Raw genomic sequence first — 24,923 nt, 5'->3', positions numbered from 1 at the left:
TATACGACTTCAGTAATCCTAAGGTACTGTCACACATCGGTTGAACACATATGATGTATATTGTTTATAAATGGAATCTTGTATATCACAGTGTATTTAAAGTATGAATGTCTTGGATACCGCAATGCCAATATATCCTATATTTTGCAACCCTCTCCATCCATCTTCAGTATTAAAGCACTCTGGTATAATAAGGAGGAATTTTCCCTGAAGATAAAATCAGGAGCACTTCTCAGTCAGCTGTGGATTTCATGTGGTAGTGCACCGTGTTAGGATGCGCAGAACTGCACCGAGCTGGCCAGCTGTAGACTGTCATTTAGTTGCGTTGTATTTTCAGTCTTTAAAAAACTGAAGAGAATTTATTTATTCCAAAACAGTTCAGTGTATGGCATTATCAAAATAGTTTTCATAAATAATAGTTCATAATAGTTTTTTTAAAAATTTAGAATAAATTCTAATCATTTAGGGTTTTTTGCTTGCATCCATGTATGGGCGTGTATACCTATGCAAATACAGTTGTCTGTTGCCAAGTGTTTTTGCAATAGTTTCTGAGATCAGATCAAGAAACATTGTTCTAGAGTATTCACTTGGAGTTGGGGTATCTGATAGGAGAGAGTGGTAGAAAGAGATATAGGTAGAAGAGAGATTGTAGAAAAAGCCATTGAATCAGTGCCAGCAACTTTCAACTTGGGTGGTGGAATCTACATTGCCCTGCATTTTAAAATCAAGATAGGTTATCTTTCTAAAAGACTTTGAATGCATAAAATAATTGACCCTTGTCGTGGTTTTGTTTAGTGAGGGGGGGCCTAAGGTGGTAGCTTCTGTAGGAAACTGCTAGAAGTCGCTCCCCTTTGTTCAGGGGACTTGGCCAGGCCTAGGGCGGACCTGTTGCTGGCCAAGGCCAAGCCGATTGGTAGCAGAATGTCCCGTGATAACGCCTCTGCGATAACGTATTTAAGAAGGGGAAAACAGAAAAAAAAAGAGAGAAGAGAAGATGTGAAGAAGCTGAGTGGGGGCAGAGGCGCAGAGGGGGAGGCGCAGGCCTCATGGGCCTTGCAGGCCTCACCCTCTGGCCTCTCGCCAGGCAGCCGACTGGGCCCGACTCGGTCTAGCCCGGCTGCAAGAAGTGAAAAGGAGATGAGAAGTGAATAAGATGTAAAAAAAGATCCTGAGAGACATCAACCAGCTTGTTGTGAGGAACGGCTGCAGACGCCAAGGTCAGTTCAGAAGGAGGGGGAGGAGTAATGCGGCTCCTGGCCACGATTCCCCTGCAGCCTGTGGTGACGACCATGGTGGAGCAGGTTGTCCCCCTGCAGCCCATGGAGGTCCACGGAGGAGCAGAGATCCACTTGGAGCCCGTGAAGGACCCTGTACCGGGGAAGGTGGATGTCTGAAAGTGGCTGTGGCCCGTGGAGGGCCCGCTGGGACAGCTGTTCTGAAGGGACTGAACTCCGTGGAAGAGATGACCCACGCCGGAGCAGTTCCACAAAGGACTGTGGCCCGTGGGAGGGACCCCACAACGGAGCAGGGGAGGAATGTGAGGAGTTCTTCCCCCGACCATGAAGCAGCGGCGTGAAACAACGTATGATGAACTGACTGCAAACCCCATTCCCTCTTCCCCCCTGTGCCGCTCAGGAGGGGAAGGTAGTAGAGATAATGTTAAGCCCGGGAAGAGGGAGGGGTGGAAGGAGGTTATCTTGTTCTCTGTCTCATTATCCTGCTGTTTGTAGTAATAAATGAATAGTTTTCCCCAAGTCAAGTCTGTTTTGCCCGTGACGGTAACTTTAAGGATTTCTTCCTGTCCTTATCTCAAACCTCGAGCCGTTTTTCCTTATATTTTCTCTCCCTGTTCTCTCGGAGGGTGGGGGGAGTGAGAGAGAGACTGCGTAGTCTGGTCCTGATCAGGGCTGAACTACGACAACCCTATTCATGTCATATGTTCTGTCGGGCTCCAAGTTAATACAGAGTTTTCTTCAGCTGCAGAGCTACAGACTTTGCTTCCAGAGTACTCACCTCAGAGTTTTCTCTTCAGCGTTGCTGCTAAGCACTCATGGTGTTCATGAGACTGGCATCCAGCAAGTCTTAGAAAGTGAGAGGACTGCTTTGGTATATTAATAATACCATACTTTGTTTATTTAACTGCACTGGAAATTGATAAACTGGTTATTTTATTAGCTTTTGCTCTTCATGAGCAATTTGACATATGTTTTATCTCGTTTAACTCCTCAGCTTCTGTCTCCTTGCTTTAGTTGGCAACTCTTAACTTGAACCAAACTGAGAAAATGCTGGAGAGCTTCTTTTGTAATGGCAGTTTGCTAATCTCACTTCTTTGTCCACAGAAAATTCAGAGAATTGGCTCTCAGAATAGCCTCCCTTTGTTCTATCTATAGTACCCTTAAAGGCCTTTTAAAAATGGTGCCTGGGAATTACCATATATCAAGTACAGAGAATCTATATGGGAGAAAGGAATGTAAGAGAAAATAAAATTGCATTCCAGAAAAAATGGTACCGTAGAACAGAATGGGAAACCAGAAAAAACTGTTTTCCTTTTCATCTTCTAAGACTGAATTTTATAATCTTTTACATGACTTTGCTCCTAGTTGTTATCTAGGGAACGAATACTTAAAGTTTGGATGAAGATCAATTAAATTCAAACTAAATATATATTTATTTACAGAGTATATCAATTTTACAGGGCTTATTAATGACTGTTACAATTTAATATAACGTTTTTATTTATGGATTACTGGAATGCCTCAGGTTTACTGGCCACCACTTCACCATATTTGTATTTTAATTATTTAATAAGAGGGGAACTTGGTAAACAATAAACAAGCAGCTGCGTGTTCTTACATCAGCAGTTGTGGATTGACTGCTTGTTTTTCTAACTCCTATGGACTGTTACTGTTTACTGCCATTCTGCTATTAGAAACTAATTTTATAAAATATACTTCTCTACAGTTTAGGACTTAAGAGTGGTATCTCTTGGCAAAAAGAAAACTGTGATGAGTTGTATATCTAAGTTGTTGATGGAGGAATTGACTTACACAAAAGATTGTAGATGGATTAACTGTAGAACCTTTTCAAATGGTTATGTTGTGCTTTCCCAAGTTATGCTCAGATTTGACTTGATTCTGTGCCGACTTTACTCAACCTTTTCTGGAGACTGATATTAATAAGATTAAACCAATTTCAGAGCACCCCTATGAAATCAGAGCCTTTCCAGGTAAGCATCTTAGTGCCTATAACCCTCCCCTCTTTCAAAAGTGGATCTGAAAAATCCAAACTGTGCATAAGAACTAAGCAGCAACCCACTTCAGGGGGTCTCTACAATGCAGGCAATATTCTCAGCAAGATAATTACTAGATAATAATCTGTTAAAAGTTTCAAGCATAAAGAATATAAAAATAGAAGAATATAAGAGGCCATACGCACATTAAGGGAAAATAAATGTGCAAGACAACAGCAAGTCCTTGATGTATATCAGGAGGAGCTGAGAACATGCATTGCCTCTGCATGTGATGCAGCTGTGGCCGTGCAGCTCTGCAGTCCGTGCATCCTGACTGCTGCCTGAATCCCACACTGACAATTCCAGCTATTTCAGCACAGTGGGCTCATCCTCAATTCTTTCCACATTTGGCTTCCACATCCATTTCCCACAGAACCTCACCTATTTCTTACTGCACGAAGCTGACAAAATGTGATGTGACTTTTTCTTCCTCCTCCTCTCTGCCTCTCCTGCTGTTCTAGCTACTGAGCCTTCCGTCCTACTTTATGCTATACCTGGTGACCACATTTGTACTTCTCCTCCAACTTTGTCCATAACTTCACACTCTTTCCTCACAATAAAAGCACGTCTTAAGTTCCTGTTCTAAACTGATGAGATCTTTCTGCCCACCTATATCTTCCCTCCTTTTCATGTCATAGATCTCTGATCTCATAGATGCTCTGTTACTAAACTCTACTTCTGTTTCTGTCTTCCGGTTCTACCCTTAATAGCCTTAATCTGGTTTTAGGATTTACATGTCACAATACTATTTTCTGTCACTACAGCTTCTTTTTAGACAAATTTAGTGAACAATTATTCCATCCTTATGCCGTGGACTTGTGGCCAAGGGTAACTATGACATGATTACTCCCTCTCAGCCTTTAATTTGCTCAGATTCTGTGCACTTTTGACTCTTTTACTTCTGATTGCTCTGTGAAGGATTCACCTTTCTTACAACTTTCATAGCAGTTCTATGTGAACTGTGTCTGTTCTCCTTAACTCTATCGCTGCATATCTGCCTGTGAAACATGAATTTGACAACCTTTTCTAGGCTGTTGCCTCACAAATCTGTCTCTCTACTCCAGTCTTGGCTTATTTTGTCCAAATTAAATCTTAGACCAATTTTCTTGCATGTCCTCAAAGAAGGCTGCGAACTCATGTTCAGTTCAGAGATAGCTACTAACCTTTGACTCTAATTCCAGCCTACAATTTCATTTTTCTGAGTATGGACACTGCTAGGCTTGTCAGTGAGGCACACAGCATGGGTTTGCTCTGCAGGTATTTCTCCCATTCAGGCTGTCCTGATGATTTTTACTGCAATATTTCAGATCTTTCTTGTTTTTCTTTCCATATAGCAGAAGTCGGAATTATCTTGTAACTCAGTGACTACAAAATACTTTTTATCTTGTGCTGTAATTTTGTTCTTCTGACAATTCTTCATATTGCTGCAAAGATCTTCCTTCCTATGTTTCTCTTACCTTTAATTCCCTTGCTTTGCAAAATCCTCTTCTCCTCACTTGCCTCACTAAACCTAAGCTGTCGATTCATTCGCAAGGCCTTCCACAACCTCTGGCACGCACTGTACTTACAACTTTATCTTGAAGACTGAGGGTGAACACCAGCCTCCAGTTAGCCCGCAAGCCCAGCCATCTCCATGTACTTTTTGAAGTTCCAGGCAGACACGTTTGCTTTTTTCCCTGTAGTATTCCTATACCTCCCCCTAAGCTGGGAAATGGGAATGTCCCTATAAGCAGCCCCAAACCTATCTTGTTATCCTCCAAATTCCTGCTTAATATTCATCTTAACTATGACTAATACATGAGACGGCATGAGCACAGTCTCATGAGATCAAGCTGAGCAATGCTGGTTGCTTTATTTTCCCCATTGATCTGTCCGCTTTAATTTCCTCTGTACTTGCAACGAAAGTCATCTGGGGCAGAGACAAGTAGTGTAAATAACTTCAAAGTGCTACAGTAGTACAGTTGATAAGTAATGCCTTTGGAAGGCTGGCACCTCTAGGAGACTTCGAAGTGGTGACTTACGGTGTGTGAACATTACAGAGTGTGTGCCTCCAGCTGAAGAATGAGAAGGTGTTATGGGATCTATTTTCCATTTCCTTGCTTCTGTGAAAGGTTTATTTTATTTTATAGAAATCTTTATTGTTTCTCAATCAAGTTATTTGTATATTAATGGTATCTCTGGATAGCATGGGATGATAAATATTGAAATGGGATGTGGAAGTGATTCATATTTCATGAACTCTGGTCCTGACCTTCTTACAATTACCAGAAAAAATTACATTAATTACACCAAATTACATGACAGGTGGAGGAAATTGTCATTAGTATCCATTACATATAGCAATATAGAAAGAAATTCCCTGGTTTTCTATGGTAATTGTAAACATGACCAGTCTTACATAATAGCAACGCGTACTCAGGAGGTGATTTTAATTTTGTTGGTGCAGTTTTCATGTGCAAAGAGCTTACTCACTTCAGAATAAGAAGGTTGCTTCTGAGTAAGAAAATCAATGAAGCTGGGGTTCCTGTGAATTAAGGTCCCCTGTGCTCACTATTGTGGCACCATTTCCACCTCCCTCCATGTCCTCTGTAGCATCCTTGACTGGTCAAAAGCAAGCAGTAACGTGCGTGCCTGGAGTGAGGTGCACTGACCTCCTGCCACTGCGTTTGTGCCACCTGTGTGGGCAGCTCTAGAGGCTGTCTGTCCTCCCCTGGGGCAGGCAGGAGTCTCTCCCTCTCTATCACTAACTGCTGGTCTTCAGGAAGCCTGTAGTAGTGCAATCATCTACAGGACTTCTAGTACCTTTCTAATTTGGGTTAGTAATGATTGGTGGGGGGAAGGAATTAGATGAGAGAGAGATACTGCGGTAACATAAACCTTGTTTCCATATGCAAAGAAACAGGCAAAAATATTTTTGTATGAAGGTCAGCATCTGAAAATGTGAACCTGAGAGCCGTCTAGCAGGATCAGACAGTACAATCCATGTGACAGGCTGCCTTAGCATGACATTATGGTCCATGGGAGCCCCATCAGCCCCTACCACAGTGCAGACATCACACTTGCTTTTCCTTTTTAGTCACAGTGCCATCTTTCTGAGGTAAAAGACCGTGATGAAAAAGGGACATGTTCTGATACGTACAAGTTTCCTTAATGCATATCATAGTTGAATAGTTGAACTAAGCACATTGGAAATTCACATTTAACAAAAAAAAATTTTTTATTCCCTTTTTTCAATGGGAGAAAAAAGCTGAAAGGCACAGATAAGATCTTGTTTCTCTTTCACTTTTTTTCTAAAGCCTTTCACTTTGTTCTTCCCTGTAGAGTTTGTGGTTCATGCTTTCCTTTTACTCTTTTTCCTTGTTCCGTTATTCATCCTTAAACAAAGTTTTATCCCTGATGTTGGTTTCTGTTAAGAAAAATAATTTTAGTTTAAATCTTATTACAAAAAAAAGGAGACAAAATATATTAAAAAGAACTGAACATCTCCCTTTTAATATTTTTTTTTTTAAATCTCTGTTTTTGAAGGTTTTGGAGAATGTGACTCTAATAATATATTCTAGAGACTGGTTTATTCCATTATCCATATTATTTCACTTACTTTGTAGACTGTTTTTAATCAGCAGAAAGGCTCAAGTAGCTTAGAAAAAAAATGGAGACATCTTCCTTTTCTGGATATCTGAGCAGAGCAGACTTTGACTTTGGATACAATTTATACATTAACTGTTAAAATATTTGCACAGCTTTTCTGTAAAATGCATAGCTGGATTTTTCATCTAGCACTTGAACTGAGGGGCACGAGATCCCTAAACAGCTCCAAACTGACACTCGGCAGACTGTTGTGTTGAGATCCCATCCTCTGGAGCAGCTTCAGGAAGGACCATGTGCAAAAATAGCCTGCACAGGTATTTGCACATACTTTTTTTCATGGAGTAGATGTGATAAGAACAAATGAAACTGCTTCCATAAACTCCAGTTTGTTTCCCAAGTAGATGAATGTATAATTTGATATATGTGAAAAAAAACAGGTATTAACAACAAATGAGTCTTACCTTAAAAAATGAAATGAATCCCCTATTTGAGTGATGAAGGAGTCCTTTTTTTCACATAAGCTCTGCGGTTTCAAAAATGCAGTAAACCCTCATAAACTAAGTTAAGGACATAATAAAGAAATCAATATCTCTCAAATCTTTGCAAAAAAAGACAACAGAATCTGTCTGAGGAGACAGTGGAGAGTAAAGGTGTGAATGAAGGCTTAAAAAAAGAAAAAAACTAAATTAATCCGTTAAAAAAATTGATGAATGTGGTATCCAATGCAGCAGCATCAGAGGGAGTGATGTGGTTAGCATGGGTGTCTGTGACCTTCCAGCCCACCTGGGGCAGCTAGTGGTGGCCTTTGGCTTCAGCCCAGGACCAACCTCCAACTGGGGATCTCACAGAAGGGACACTGAAACTTCTCTGTCATCATTGTCTAGAGAGTGTCTTTAAAGAATTCAAGGTTAGTGTATGATTAAAAACCGTTTCCTCTTGTTCAATCAAATACTTTAGAATGATGGCCCAGCACTCTAGTTTGTGGAATAAATAACGTATTTCTGCTATAGGTGCACTTCGTCACCAAGATGAAGGATGCTGAGAGAGCCCTGAGGCTAGGGACAGTTGTATTGTGTATAATGAAATTTCTGCAAAAGCTAAATGTTGTAGAGATCACAGGGGTGGAAATCCTGGAGAAAAGAGTAAGGCTTGTGCTTTGCCTTACACAAACTGAAGCATGCATTTGCTGGATCTGTGCAGATGAAGCTTTTCTTTTTGAGGCTGCCTGACACAATGGGAGAGCTTTCCTTACACATGGAATCAGAATTTAGAAAGGTTTTTGTATTATAACAAATACACAAACCTCTTAAGCTATAGTGATGTGATCCAGGCCTCCAGCAGCTTAGTCTGAAATGTCATCTGCACATGTCAGCCCAGGATGCAGAGAGAGCAGAATATATGGCGCATAGGATTTAACCATTTCACAGTAAATTAAACAGGACTTTTGAAACTGTATTTTTTAAATTCTGTGACTTTTAGCTTGGTTTATAAATGTTAAGCTTTGCTGCCCTTTTCCTGGAAAACCACAACATGAAAATAAAATTTACTTGTTTGGTATATTATTACAATTTTTCTTCAAGCCAGCACTGAGCTTTAGTACTTAGTACCATTTAATGCTGTATAATAATTGAAATCCACTTTAATGACTTTTGTAACATAAATGTTTTAAATATAATAACAATTATTTTAACAAGTGTTTCCTGATTCCAGGCATGTGTAAAGAAGATGGGGTATGTAATATGCCTGACCAGATAACTGCTATTACAAATTATATTCATTCTTCTTTATTTAGCTACAAAATGAAGAGAGTTCAGTGTAGTTCAAGGAAAGCATTGTGGTAAACAGACAGCTTAAATGTGAGCAGTGTAAAGAGCAGCAGCTTGCAGAAATATTGCTATAGATACTAAGACCGTATCCTGCCTCGCTACGGACCACACATAATTGAATCATGTTCAATAGAAGGCCATTACAAAACAGAGCTGATTTGCAATGCTAATGTGGTGAAGACAGCTGTCACTGGGAATTAAATATGATCATTCAAAGCCTGAATAAATGAGGTGCCCATTATCTTCTGGCTCTGCTGCAGTCTGCCTAAAGAACACAAATAAATGATACTGTCTCAATAACCAGCTCAGTTTTGTCTTCTAGCCATAGAAATATGAAGAAGACAGAGGGAAGAGGGAGGGCACACAACAACATCAACAACAAAAAGCAGAGTCAATTTACAAAGACACGCAGAGAACCAGTGCCCTAGGATTCAATTTTCAACAGAATGGTATTTGTGGAAAAATGGAGACAAAGCTCTTTAACCAAGCTAACGTGTTTTAGTGTAGAACAGGCATGCTTATTTACAAAGAAACAGTGAAAAAAACCAGGTGTCTAAAAATAACAGTCAACGATTTTCCAAAGGAAATCAGTCAGACAATCCAAAATGTCAGACGAACTGGCACAGAGTCTGCCAAGAGTGATAAAGGATCAATTAAGGTAAATTTCTTTTCCTTTCGCCACCCAATGCTTTCAATGTCGTAAGGTATTCAGATTCAATTTGAATGTGAACCATAACCAATACACAACGAAAATGATGATTATGGTGGAACAAATTTGCATTTGTTGGAAGAAGAAATCTCTGGGAAGTTGGTGCCATTTCACAGACTGCAGAAAACCCACCAGTGGTAAGAAGAAGGAAAAAGAAAAGTTAATATAAAAACCAAGGGTATTTCTACTTCAGGTCAGGCTGTCACAGCTAACTCATTAGTCCCTGATGTAGCGAGTTTGCTCCTAAGCGGGATCCACCTGGTTTAAGCGGCAGCTGGGCAGTGCTGTGAAGCAGCCGAACCCACGCGAGAGCTGTGTGTTCCGGAGGTGGGCATCCTCCGGCTGGCCTGCTCTGTGTCCCAGCCGAGCAGCCACCTGCCCGTGGCACCAGGATGCTGGCAGAGGGGAGCACCAACAGCCGCAGTGACGACCGCTCTCTTAGTTGGTATTTAATTACCAACTCATGTCTATAGAAAATACGGTGTAAAATTTGCACTTCAAAGGAGAAAGAAGAGAGAAGACAGAAGTAACTTGCAGAAATCATATTGACATCATCTATGCATCTGTGAAAGTGCTTCTTTAGATCTGTGATATCCATGAAGGATAACCATACATGAAGGACTATAGAGGTGCTTTTCTTCTACCAAAGTATTTGCCCACCCACTGCCTCTCTGCAATGTTTTACATTTTCCAATAGGAAAATCAACTGGTAGAGCCTGGAAATGGTCAAAACAGGCTGGGGAAAGTGCGAGGAAAGGACTCGAGGTTCACTATGACCAAGGCCCCTATCTCTTGTAATGCCAGGTCACAGGGCAAGTGACCACTCTGAGACCTTTTACAGCCCTGTGTAAGTTGCAACAGGCAACAGATTTGACAGTGGAGCTGGGTGCACACATGAGAAAATATGCTAGTCTAGAACAGTGAACTAACTGCAAAGAAAATAGAGGTATGAGCAAGAGATTAACACATTCACTGTACAAAACCAGCCAAAAAAATGAAGACTCAGAAGGTGACTGTTGCAAAATTGCATCTGACATAATATTAAATACCAGCAAGTGTAAGGTTGTGTATATGGCACAGGAAAGCAAATCAATAGAATGGATACAAATTGGAGATTAGCTCTTTAGAAGTTAGCAAGTTTAGGAATGGGTGGAGTTTTAATGACAACAAAAATAAATGTGAAGTTGCAGACAAAAGTACGAGCTGGTTTTGGTGGAATGCATTGTGAGTCAGTGCACAAATGAAAAGCAACAGTGTCTGCAAGACGCACAGCATTAATGGATCTGCACTTGAAATGCTGTGTTTACTTATGTCCTCACATGTACTGCAATGCTTATGGAGACAAAAAGAAGGACACTTAATATGGGGGAAAACCATAATACATGTGGAGTGACCAATAGCACCATGCCTCTGCTCTTTAGAAATCAGAGAATTTGGGGATACAAATAAGTCAAACTATATCTGAAGAAGTGGAAGTATTTTTATTTCCAAATAAATAATGGATGTAAGAGGCACCAGTTTAAAGTAGACGTGAGAGGAGTTTCAAGGCCAGAATCCTTTGATATCTAAACATTTTGTAGGTAAACTTCTCTTGTGAAATAAAATAGAGCAAGGCCAAAGAAATACAGATTTGAAAACACTATTTTAAATTCCTTCACCTATAATTTACTTGATAGCTATAAAGTTTGCAAACCCCTTAGCTTTGAGCTGCTAAATAGAAGGCCTATTGTGCCCTGCTGTGAGACTACTCTTAATGGATTCTCTACTTTCACAGTTTTGCTTGGGGTTTAGTATTTTTCCTATTGTAGAACCCAAGGAGGGAAAACATTATATTCACTGTTTTGAAACTCTGTGGGAGAAATATAGCACCTCCACATTTAAAATCAAAGCCTTTGATTATGTTTAGCTGAGGGGGTTCTTCTTCCCTGCCCTGTTCTTTCCAGTGACTCCTGCATTTCCTGCAGATTTATGCATTTTATCACTTCAAGAATTTCAAAATACATTTGAATTGCTAGGTAACTTCGTCTGTAAGACTCTGGTTGATGCAGATTTGTTGGATTTTTTTAATGCGACTGGCAATGCCACAGGTAATACATAGTCAGAGAATGAATCAAATTGGGCAAACTGTCATGCACTACATGATGCCACAGCGCTGTGCCTGTGGGTATGACACCTCTCACAGATAAATGGAACATGGACAGCAAGGCCTTTCAAACACTCTCCTCTGACTCTGGTCTTTTCTTGGCAAGAGCTGGTGCAGGATTCTTCTCAAATCCCTTCATTCCTCCCATCTTGCAGCCCACACAGCCACAGCGTTACCTTTTCCTTCTTCTCCTTTTTCTTAGATGCTTTTACTACCAGATAGATTATTATGTCCATGTGATCAGCACTTTTACTGCCAATATTATTGCATTTTTTATGCAGAGGCTACTGTGTTTACTTCACAGCAAGAAACACGAGTCTCATTTTACAGCTTTCTCCTCAGGAAAGCCCTTCATGTGTCACTGGATGAATGAAGAAATCTGCTGTCTTACAAAGGAAAGCTAGGATAATTCAACATTTCCCCATCTTTAGTAAAGCACTCGGTGTTTTCATGTGTTGTAATTGTAGCGTTTAAAACTGTAGACATGGCAAATGGTGAGCAACTCATATATTTACCAAATGGAAGTATGGCTCATCCACAAGGTATCCTGCTAGCAGTGTGAAAGTAACTTTAGTGTTGCTTAATAAATGACTGTTCTGTTAATAAACAAATGTTCTATGACAAGATGACCTGCTTAGTGGATGAGAGGAAGGCTGTGGATGTTGTTTACCTGGACTTTAGTAAAGCCTTTGACACCATTTCCCACAGCATTCTCCTGGAGAAACTGGCTGCTCATGCCTTGGATGGGTGCACTCTTTGCTGAGTGAAAATCTGGCTGGATGGCTGGGCCCAAAGAGTTGTGGTGAATGGAGTTAAATTCAGTTGGCAGTTGGTCACAAGTGGTGTTCCCCAGGGCTCAGTATTTGGGCAAGTTCTGTTTAATATCTTTATTGGTGGTCCAGATGAGGGGATCAAGTGCATCTCCAGTAAATTTGCCGGCAACACCAAGTTGGGTAGGACTGTTGATTTGATTGAGGGTAGGAAGTCTCTACAGGGATCTGGACAGGCTGGATCAATGGTCCGAGGCCAACTCTATGAGGTTCAACACGGCCAAGTGCCAAATCGTGCACTTGGGTTACCACAACCCCATGCAACACCACAGGCTTGGGGAAGAGTGGCTGGAAAGCTGCCTGGCAGAAACCACCACAAGGACCTGGGGTGCTGATTGACAGCCAGCTGAATATGAGCCAGCAGTGTGCCCAGGTGGCCAGGAAAGCCAACAGCATCCTGGCTTATATCAGAAATAGTGTGGCCAGCAGACCAGGGAAGTGATTGTCCCCTTGCACTCACCACTGGTGAGACTGCACCTCGAATACTGTGTTCAGTTTTGGGCTGCTCATTACAAGAAAGACCTTGAGGTGAAGAGAAACGAAGCTGATGAAGGGTCTAGACAATAAGTCTTACGAGGAGCAGCTGAGAGAACTGGGGTTGTTTAGCCTGGAGAAGAGGATGCGGAAGGGAGATCTTATTGCCCTCTACAACTGCCTGAAAGGAGGTTGTAGTGAGGTAGATGTTGGTCTCTTCTCTCAAGTAACAAGTGATAGGACAAGAAGAAATGGCCTCAAGTTCCACCAGGGGAGATTTAGATTGGATATTAGGAAAAAAATATTCATCAAAAGGGTTATCAAGCATTGGAACAGGCTGCCCAGGGAAGTGGTTGAGTCACCATCCCTGGAGGTATTTGAAAGATGCATAGATGTGAAGCCTAGGGACGTGGTTTAGTGGTGGACTCGTCAGTGTTAGCTTTACAGTTGAACTCGATGATCTTCAGTGTATTTTGCAACTTAAATTATTCTAAATACCCTCTTCTGGCTAATTTGTCAATTTAGGGTGATACTGACATAGCATGGAGAGAAATAAAGAATCATTAAGCACTTTTTTAGAGAAAGTAAATTTAAATTTGCTCTGCCATGTATGAGGAATCAAGTATACAGGGTGCTTGGAATGAAATAGAGCAGTTGTCATTGTGACTGCTATAAGATATATATTTGATTTGTACCAGGGGAGCTATGAGAAAAATAAAACTATGCATAACCTAGGCAAAAAAGACAAAAGCCAGGAAACTACATGGATGTGTCCTACAGTGGGCAAGGGTTTTGTCCCCATCCATCTGCCTCTCCTTTGACATTAATAACAGAGCTAGTGAAGCTTGATTTCATAAATTTTTGGCCTTGTGCTTGAACTGCAATGCCTCCAGCTCCCTCTTGTTCCCCTTATACCTCCTTACCCTGCTGAAAGAAAAGGGACAAAGCACGTATAGACATAGTATTTACCATTTGACTTAAAATCAAAGCACTTCTAACTAAAGACCAGGGAAAGGGGGAGAGGAATGGAGCAATGGGTGGTGTTACTGTCAGTAGCCTGAGTGCTTTCTGCATATTTCTATTCTAAGCTAAGCTGAAGCCCCTCACGTTCTTGCTGCTAGCCCCCTTTATTTCAAATTCCTCTTGAATGCTGCTGAAATCCATGGAAAAATTCCTGTTCACTTGCAGGTGTTGACTGTATATATTTTCCTATATTGTATCTAAGTACTAGAGTCTAAATTTTCTAAAACATACTCTTCTTCATGATGCCTAGGTCTTGTTTCATTTCCTGTTCTATCTAGGTATCTAAAACTCTTAAGAAAGATGAGTACAGATAATTATGGTATTGCTTCCAGATAGGAATGGTGTAAAATCCCATTTAGATAGATTTTCTTAATATAGTTAAGGAATGCAGCTTGTGTCTGCAATGGCAACTTGGTGGGGTTTGGTGTTTGTTTTTTTTAGACCTCCACAACTCCCAGATTAAACAAGCATTTGTCATAAATAAGAAGTAATTTATGGAGACTCATTACAGTCACTCATAAACAATGGTTATTGTTAAATGTTGATCTTTATTGCTTAGTTTTCATATAACACTAAAGAACTCTCCGAGGTTTCATTTTTTTATGATAAGACAGGCTTCACTGTTTCCTAAACCCCTGACTGCATACTGCCTCATAGCTCTGCATTAGGGCTTCAGGTATTGCCCAGCTCTGATTATCATGGTGTACAAGAAATGTGCTGCAGAGTGGAACTTCATTAAATCTTTGAAACCTTCAGGTCAGAGACCCAGGTGCTTAGATATCTCCATATTCTATCAGTCGTTCTTTTTGCCTTGCTATATGTAGATAGATGCAACTGGGCTAGTTAAAACCCAGCATCAAATCACTGAGTAGGCTTAATGTATTTGTTTGAACTTCTATTGTTAATCCTGTGCATAAACCATAATTTATTTCCTTTTCTCATTACACATTACATTGAATAGAAATGACCGTTGTGCTAAAGTGTTTGTGTCATGTTGCTACGGCTGGGTACATAGCTATGTGGCGGTTGCGCAGCAATGAAGTGTATTATCTTTACATGACAAGACCACTGTCTTTTTTGTACCTTACAATCAAAATATGAAAATAAATTGTAGTGGAAGGTCTTCAGTAGAGCTTTGTTCTCTGCTTGCATTTTTTCAGTCATTTTGTATCTTTCCAAAATGGTCTAAACTGTATTACATTTCCTGTCAAATTTAATTTAAAAAAAAACCAACTTCACACTAATTAGCTAATTAGGGGCCATAGAATGTTCTTTCTGTCCCTTTCTATTTTTATTCTTGTTTATTTCTGAAGTGTGAATGGGGTGGAAAATCTATCCACTAAAAGGGAGATGGAGATAATTGAACTCTTTTCATACAGTCCCAGGTAGAAATCAAATCCAAGACCTAGAGGTGAAAGGTGAACTCTGTAACTACTGTACCAAACTATTCTTGGTAATTATCAGCATGAACATAATTATTAACATTTCAGTTATACTCACAGTATTACATCTCTCCAAGGGGTTTAACTCCACTGATTTCCAACTTGTCTTGTTTTTTTGGTAAACATCCAGTTGGAACAAAGTTGATGGATAATATTTTTGACACAAAAGGGTAACATACGTTTCAGAACATGTGATATATATATGTTTTGTCCTCAATGACACTTGTATGCTTCCAGATTTTGATTGCTTGGTAACACTGCTTGGCATAGCAAGGTATCTATTTCAATAGATTTAAATAACTTATTACACAAGGGGAAAAAAAAAAAATTCCAAAATTTTTATCCAAATTTTTTTTAAAAAATCCAAACTCTTCTCTCTTAAAATCTCAAGTTTGAAATTGCAACCTAGATTAATAAGACTTCGTCCTTTGATTTTAAAATAATACTCACTCTTTGTCTCCTGTCTAATAACTTGTAACATATATGTTTCCTAAAATTTACTTAGCCCAAGAACAAAGCCAAATAATTTATGTATTTTAAAATATTTTATATTTATACACCTGTTTACGGTTTCTGAGTATTCAAGCCTTTAGCTTAATAAAGTAAGGATTTATGATAAGTGGAAATGACATGAGGTATTTCTGTGCTTTTATTAATTTCGTAGAATCATCTTTACTGTTTGTACATTATGATTGAATTCTAGTTACTTGATGCTTGAGCATCTCCAAATAGAGGTACCATATTATTCTGTATTTATAGGAGTATTTACTTTCAGAAAATCCTTATGAGAGAGACCAGCCCGTCTGGGAGAGGAATGGAGACTTCAGTTTGAAGATTGAGCATGACGGCAAAAGTGAGTCACACCCTAAAGACACGTGAACTCAGCAGAAAACAACATTAAACAGCAGAAAAAGTATATCCCTGCTCCTCATCACATGGGTATGAAAGAGACTGCGTTTAAAAACTGTAAAATCCTCAGATCTTCACAGGAAAATGGCAAACTTCCAATAGGGCTGGAAGAAAGATGACTACAGTAAGCCTGGGAGAGTATTAATTTTTTTTTTTTTCCTGTTCCTGTGCATTTTCATAGGTATCTGCTTTTGGCCACAGCAAGCTGCATTAGATGAAGCTTTGGACTGATACTGTATGGCCATTTTAATGTTTGGGGTTTTTTTTCTGTAAAATTTATCCTTTTAACAGTTACAAGCTAAGGCTGCAACATGGCCTGAGAACATCTACTATAACAGTAGGATGTTGGGTTTAGTGATAGGATTTATCTGCAAGCAAGAATCTAGAGAAAACAATAGATGGGTATGTTGTTAGCTTGCACAAATGGTTGATTCATGATTGGCACATTTTAAAAGGTGGACCAATTCATTGTACTTTTGTAATGAGCACGAAAGATGTAGCAACCTAATGGGAATGCTCCAAGATCAAACACAAACTCCACCCAATGTCGTAAATATGTGCCTTGCTAGTACAACCACAGCAGAGAAACAGAAAACAAATCACCATTCATTCAAGTGAAGCTAACTGATGCATGGAAAAACATGCAATAGCTTTGGAGGACCCTCCCTGCCTCCTTCCCCAAAAAAGCAGGATGTCTTTTGATACTATGTAAAAAATTGTATTTTTATGAAAAGGTAAATCTTTGTCAAAAGGTAAGGAGAAAAAAGCGCACTGTATTGAGGAGTACTGTAGGGACTTAAGCTGTTTTGCACGTATTAGTGCCATGCAAAACTTCAAAACCAACCATATTGTGCAGCTCAGAAAATGAAGGCCAACAGACAAGCCAGGTAAGCTAAACATGTAAGGCTACAATGATGCTATCAGCTCTTTGGAAGAAAAGCAATCCAACCCATCCAAATTGCAGTTGTACAATGGAATGATAAAATACCACCAGGAGAAATGTAAATTATATTTACAATGCCAAGTAAAATTTTCAGCCTGAAGCAATTAGATAAGAACTCAAAAGAATTTATTATTTTAACCAAGTTGCTTTGTATAACAAGTAAAGAAACACAAGCCAAAACAAATGATTAGGTACTGTGACTGTCCTCCAACATTTAATATAAAATTGTCAAGATGCAGTTAAGGGACAGAAATGTCTTCCGGGCACATTACACCCAGGAAAACACTGAGCAGTTCCGCAAAGTAAAACTATCTGCTAGTTTTACTAGAAAAAAATGAATGGAAAAAAGATATTGAAGATAAATGGAACAATTATGTAAATTGAAAATGATGGCTTAACTGGCCATGTGATATTGCCAGCACGTTTGGTTAAGAGTCTTGCCAAAGTCCAGCTCTGCCATATAAACACTGGCAATGGGCTGATGGGCTGGTTCTCATTCTCTATGCAAGTAAAAAAAAAATTTCCTTTGTAACAAATGACTCTGGCAGTAGTTTGCCATGTTGTCCGTCCTTCTGCTTTGTCAGAGCTTCCCGCCCTTGCAACTGAGGACAATCATGGTCCAAATCCCAGCTACTGTAACTGACACATGAACTTGTCCTGTGTTCTCCACCAACTCCACTGTGTGAGCAATAACTTCCTACAGAACGTGGAGGCTACACACAAGTTTATAGTAAATGTGCTATTGCACATATATCTATAGTGAATGTGATCTTCCTCTGCCTTGGAAAGTCCTCCTTTAGAACGAAAGCAAAAGTCTCTGATACGTTTAGATCAACACTCTTGGTTTGTGTTTGGTGTAGTCACATCTGGGGGCTGAGCCTGGATCTGGAAAGAGGGACCTCTGATTTGTGAGATACAGTGGTACTTTTGGATGAGGAAACTTTGAATATACCACGAAGGCATCCTTCCTGGACGCCGACCAAGTTGAAATGCATCCAGAGTGCTGGAAAGCAAGCAGAGAACCTTTGGGCCACTCTGCATCCTGCAGAGTACAGGGTGTCATAAACCAGAGGAGACTATAAGCAACAAGGAAAAGGAGAGACGAAGGTCAGATAGATAAATGTCAACAGTCACAACAGAGACAGATGCTGTGGGGCTGGTCGTAGTACAGAAAAAAAAAAATCTTTATTTTTAAATGGGAAATGAAACTGCTAATTCCAGTATTCTTAGATGTTGCTGAATAGTGACTAAACCAGAATATGTTACTTTACCTTATATTACAGATGCAGATGCTAAAGAAAGACCTTGTGAACGAGATGCAGCCACTTTTGTGTCTCACCACCAAATAAGTGATTTGGGGTCAAATGCTCCAAACATTCCAGTCATAAATCCACTTCCAAATCCCAGTAATTTTTACTACAAGCACATCTCCAAAGAATTAAGATATTTTTGACACAGTCATAAACACATTATTTGCTAGCTGAGTAAGCTTTGTAACAACTGAAGGCAGTAAAGGCCACAGCTAAATTTGGTACTTACTAGCATAGTTAAAAAAGCTGAGAGCGCCTGTTCTCCCTCCCCAAAACCCAACCAACAAACGCTGCCTTGTCTCAGACAAAACTCACCTGCTGTTACCCAGAAATACTTCTGAATGCATTTTGCAGGATATTATCTTCATGTTTGATGTCACATTTTCCTGGCCTCTCTACCACTTCAGCAAACTAGGTGAGGATTTACTGAAAAACATTAAGATGATAACTTGTAACAGTAATTAAAAAAATAAGTTAAATGAAAGAAAAGTTATGTGAGTAACCGTGAAGGATTAGCAAGTCTGTGAGAATGGGTTTAGAATAATTTATATAGGCAAATGAACATTAACATATGCAAAGCTGTTGAGCTGTTGTGTCTGCCAAAACCACAGGTCAACTCACAGAAGAGCTCCTGATCATTGCAACAGAAAATCGGAGTCTGGAGTAAAATAATTATGCATTTGTTTCTGTAAGTCTGAAAAAGGTACCTGCTAGCCCTAATTTCCCTGAAATAGCTTTATCAGAATATACTGCAGCTAAGGAAGTGATTACGTACCTCATATCTATTGTACCACGCCACCTACAAGTCTACCGCCTGCTGACAAGCCACACTGTTGTGTGGAAGTCAAGCAGTTGGCAGAGCTATGCAGTCTCACATAGGTATGTGGTGGTCGTGACCATTCTCAGCCTAAGTAGTCAGCGAAAACAGTGTGTACAAAATTGTATTTAAAATAGAGCCAGCCACAGATTGCCTACTGTGTTTACGTCTGATTAAATTATGGTGCATTACCACTACAGCAGCAGTAGATTCATCCTCAGCCTGGTTGTAATAGGAGACATGAGCTGCAGAACGATTTGATGGTGATTTTGCCATGAAATTTGGACATATATACATCATTTATGGCTGTAGCCTTCTTTTCCCTCTTCCCAGGAAATAGATGCTCACTCCTTGAGCCACCATCTGTGTGTGAGGGTAATGCTGCGTGACTCTGTGGTGCCCATGTCTAGGAGGATGTTGTAGCATTGCCGTACTCCAGAAGGAGAAGCAGTGCTGTCCCTAAAACCAACTGATGAGATGAAGGATAGCAAGGATCTGCTTTTTTTGACAGGCTCAGGCAAATTATAATGGTAGCTGCTTGAAACAGAGTGTATGCACTGACCATCTCTTAAATGTATAGCGGGGAGGATTTGAAGGTCGGATGTCCACACAAGCACCACACAAGGCACTTCAAAAGATATCCTGAAAGTTGTTAAGAAATTCAGTTGACAGTATAGATGGCTTAGAGCTATTTGTATCATATTCATATCTTCTTCTCTAAACGCTTTGTTTTGGTTCAGAAGGGAAGTTGTGACACTGGAAACTTAACTTTGATGTCCACAGTTATTGTGGAAGTCCGTTTAGCCACAGTTCACTAGAAGTGGTCAAAGAATAAATCAGGTCTTTTGCAATAACTGTATTAAGAGTCATGACTGAAAAGCAGAGAAGAAGTTCGAGAAGAGCTGTTATGTGGCCTCCAAGTCGAGAGCAGAAGTTTGAGTTTTAAGGAAGGGTGAGAGGGAAGGAGTGAACAGCACAGGAGGAATGGTGTCTTAGCTACGTGCAGTGGGGCAGCATGTAGAGGGTAGACCCAAGAGTAAGATCTGCTAGAAGGGAAGATGCTGTATTAATAGTTTAGAGGAAAACAAAATAATGAAATGGGACTGTAATGTTAATAGGAACAGTGGTCTCATTTTCTTTCTACAGTGTGGAAATAGATGAAGCATGAATAAGGTCAGTGTTCAATGTATTGCCCTGAGTGGGAGTCTCATGAAAATGAGAAGTCTAATCCCAGGAACAAGTAGTGTAATTGAAGTACAGATGCTTTTACGGTGCACAGAATGGTGAGTCTCTCATTCTTCCACAATCATACTTCTGACCTGAGTGATGTATATGCATAGGTGAGCATACGTGTACAAATGCACACAGACAGTAGCGATGTGCGTTGTTATAACTAGTTGTTACTAAGCAAAAATTATCACTTGATCATTTTGCACAATAGGAATCTCCTGTGTCAACAGTAGCTCCTCCAGATTTAATGGAGTCAGCGGGTTCTGTCTGTACTGCCACCGAGGCGTGATGACAGCCCCTGTCAGCACATCACACCAGCGGCATTGCTCTCTTGTATCTGACCCTGGAACATTTGGTTTTGAAAGGACACTGTGTTCTGCCACACTGGAGAAATTAGGATTGTACCATTTCCCTAAAAATCCATTTTTGCTTTTAGAATAGTTTGTTTCCTAACTCTTTTTTTCTCTAATAGTTACAGGTGTGGTGCTAGCATCTAATCAAGTATGCAGAGCTACGTCATTACACTCCATTGTATCCAGCAAAACCAGTTCCCAATGCAGCTGAGCATTTGGAAACCTGAAAGTCCAAACTACTTTCCCTACCATACCCCAAGCAATTTCCAATGGTCTGTGAAAAAAAAAAAAACAACACCAAAACAAACAAAACCTGAATAAAAGAAATAGGGCCATAGACATATCTGATATAAGATTGCGTAATTCCACAATCGCTGTAAGTCAAGCAGTGATATTTTAAATCACATTATAAGCACATGAGAATCTCATGCTAGGACTCATAGCCTGAGCATGTAAGGACACCTCCCTTAATCATACAAATGTCATTCTTTTCAGTAAGTTTTGCACAGGTAGAGGGCTTCACATAGACAAACATGCTAGTCTGCCCAGGGATAGCCCTAAAAATCTGCCTGTTGGTAGCAGCTGACACAAAGAAGTTCAATATTTGCTCTGGTTCTTCAATTCCTTAGTTTAAAACCAACCAACCAGCCAAAACCCCAGTATTTCCCTTGATCTGCCTTTTTATTTTAGTGCCTATTTTGATTATATTATGTAATTTTTCCTGCAGAGAAAAAAATATTGCGGGGAACTTTTACAACACATACGCTGATGTTAGCTAGATCTACAGGTATGTCTGCACCTGCTGCTCTAGCTGGTTTGGTGATATGTCTTTGTGCAGCATGGGCTTTGACAGCACATATGTATTTATGGGGTATATTTGATCATGAAGCAGTAATATATTAGGGAATGACAACAAGGGATTTACCTGTAGAAATAAAAGGATGAAAACAGTATCCCTGGATGACTGGAGAAACATACAGAGATACTCGGAGCTCTCTGCTCTTCCCATTGTCATTGACAGGAGGTGGTGGTATCTTAGGCATTTGTCCTTAACCACAAAACTGTAAAAAGTGTTACTAGACTCATCATACTATTATTATACTGCATAGGAACACACAGCTAAATTCAAGAAATAATAGTTATCTCCATTTTCTAGTTTCAACTAATTCTTCTGCACAAATAGGTATTTAAATAACATAGGGTATAAAAGCAGCAGCAACCAGCCAGAGTGTATGTGTATAGAAACTCTCTAATATAAATTAGTGCCTTTTAAAAATCACTGTAAACTCTGTTTTCTGTAATTATAACAAACCCTAGAGTTTTACCCATGTAATAGTAATTTTTACTGTCTTCACCATTATTTTCCTTTTGATTTATTTAACTACATCTAACTTAAGCAAACAATGTTAAGTGGGGAAACAGATGTGGTTAAATAGCCTATAATTATGCCTTTAGTCATCTGTTACCATCATAAGGCTCCTCCTGCTACTATGACCAGAAAAAGTGACCTAACTGATTTCACCAGCAGCCTTGCCAGTGCCTGATGCAGAATAGATGGCCTTATTAAGCAATCAGAAAAAAAAATAAATAAAAATCAACCATTACAGTGGAAGAGTAATCAGCAGTGTTTATACTAGCCCCACAATGCACAATCAGAACCATGAATTCTGCTAATTGGGTACCTTCTGCATCCAGAGGTGCCTGCGATAGGAAACAAAAGGGACTTGAAAATTAGTGTTTGTAGCAATTAGTTTCTGTCTAAAGGCTTAACCCAGTTCATGGAAGCCATGATTCAAACAGGGATTATTATAGTAACTATGGCATTTGAATGTCCTCTGTCATTATTCAGCATCAAATTTAGCATAGCAAGACTAATTTGGATTTACTATTTAAGACTAATTTGGATTTACTCTTTAAAGTATGATTGTTGAAAATTTTTAAAGTCCCAAACTGCAAACCATTTATTTTATGCTTTTTTTTGTGTTTCCCACATCAACTATTTTCCTTTAAAGATTATGATGCTGTTTCAGACTAGCTATAGAGGTGATTAAATGTGTTTGCTATTGAAAGCTGAGATTTAACGAATGGCATATTGGAGAGTGTTCGACTATTATTTTTTCACAGAATGATCTGTATTATATTGACATGTTGAGGGATTTCATACCTCATATAAATGTAAGGACTGTAAGTTTATTGTTTATAAACACAGCTACCAATTCACACCAGTGAGTAGTGATATACAAATGTTTAAGAAGTGAAATTTAGGTCCGCAATTTTTTTGAGTAAACTGCTACTGCATTTACAGATGGGCCTTGGTGAAAGCTCTATGGATTATATTAAATTGGTTACAAAAAGCCTTTTGCCCTTTTCTTTCCTTTGAATCTTTAGCATTTCTGACGTAACAATCTGATAGACAAATCTCAGTGCTTCAGTCCTTACCATTATAGACTCCCTGCTGTAGGTGCTTAAAGGACAAATTAACAGTAGTACAATTCGAGTAACCTCTTCACCTTTTCTATCAAAGCATCAGCTGCATGTTCTTGCTTTGCTAAAGCTCTCCATATGGTTACAGCAGGACTGTGACAATAACATACAAAAAAACCTTAGAATTCCAGAAAAAAAAACCTCAGGAAGAAATAGGAAAACGGAGGCAAAAAGTCTTCAAGTCAACCCTCAGTCTCAGCTCTGCTCTTTAAAGGTTACACTGAATAACGGAAATGTATAATCTGCAATTTATTAATAAGTTGCCATCCTCATTAGTTAACTGCTGTTTAATCCATGTGTGATTAACTGTGTGACCTTAAAAAGATTATTATTAATACAAAACATTACATTATGAAACCATTAAGTTATAGGAAAATATTGGTACTTTGAAGACAATCAGAATGATAAGTGTGATAGTTTTTAGAGATACTGTACCAACATTTCCTCTGACTGATTGCATTACATATTGATATTAGCAAGTATCAGTATGTAGTGCAATCAGTCAGTGGAAAATGAGTGAAATGTGAACTAATGAGAGCTAATTGTCTCATATAATAGCAAGGACACAGAATTCTATCAATTAAATTAGTCTGAGTTGAAACAACTATCAGTGTAATAATGTTGATAATATCAACCAAATTAGATGTAATGAAATAAATGGTGTGCTAAAGATCAAGGATACCCATCGGCTTTGAACCCCACCTCCTGCTAACTACTGAGAGAGCTTCATGACTTTGGGCTCAGTTTGCTTCAAGTTCTGCCTAACGCACAGCCTGAAACCTGCCGTTCTGTACTCAGGGCACAGGTACAGAGTGTTTTTTTTTTTAATTCTCGGAATTTTCACCAGGCAAATGGGGGAAGGACTCTGGGAGGGTGAGGCAGTGAGCAACAAATAGTAGAAATATGCCACTGAAGAGTGTTGCTAGCTCCGGCACAACTGTTGATGAAGCCAGGAGATGCAGCAGGTGAGAAATGCTGGCTTGATCATGCGAAGTGTTGAGATTTTTGTTTTTTTTTCCTTGGGAACTACTACAACTGAACATCTGTATTGCACAATCAGTAATGATTTCATGGTGCTTAACACTGTTTCCCCTCTCCTTGCTTAGTCCCATTCCTTCCAGTCACTGTTGGGCAAGACTTTCAAAGCTGTTCCAAAGTTGTTCACAAACAGCTCCGAGACCTGAAATTTCCATGGGCACTGAATGGCAGGGGCTAGGTTTTCAGAGATGTTGAGCATACAGCAGCTCCCATGGAGGCTGTGGGAAGCATTGGGATCATCAGTCTTTCAGCCCTGGTATTTAAGAGTTGAAATGGACCCAGAAGCCTAACTTCAGCCACTTCTAAAGTTCTAGCCTCTGAAATTTCTGCTTGCACTGTATATTGCTCTATTTCACCCTCTCAGTGTCAGAGAGAATGGTAAGGCACCATGTACTGAAATGACATCACTGAAAAAATGGGATCACTCACTAACTGCATATTTTATGTATTGTTTAGAAAGCATTTGACACCTTTCCACTGACAGGTGTTGAGATTCAATAGTGTATCACTGAACT

The 24,923-nt window shown here is 39.6% G+C and overlaps 1 long non-coding RNA gene across 3 annotated transcripts in view; it reads right to left on the bottom strand.

The window, feature by feature from the left end:
• Positions 1-24,923, bottom strand: part of LOC147600532 (uncharacterized) — a 59,285-nt gene that overhangs the window by 10,627 nt on the left and 23,735 nt on the right. For 2 of the 3 annotated variants that reach the window (XR_015258727.1, XR_015258725.1), the window contains exon 2: positions 18,802-18,912. This is a non-coding gene — a long non-coding RNA (uncharacterized LOC147600532). Of the gene's footprint in view, positions 1-18,801; positions 18,913-21,811; positions 21,949-24,923 lie in introns of those variants that run through there. The other variant, XR_015258726.1, reaches the window with a different exon arrangement.

The sequence above is a fragment of the Chlamydotis macqueenii genome, chromosome 5 (assembly GCF_036417535.1).
Source record: "Chlamydotis macqueenii isolate bChlMac1 chromosome 5, bChlMac1.mat, whole genome shotgun sequence".
Lineage (NCBI taxonomy): Eukaryota > Metazoa > Chordata > Aves > Otidiformes > Otididae > Chlamydotis > Chlamydotis macqueenii.
The sequence above is the reverse complement of the archived record's forward strand: the minus strand, read 5'-3'. Positions and strand labels throughout refer to the sequence as shown.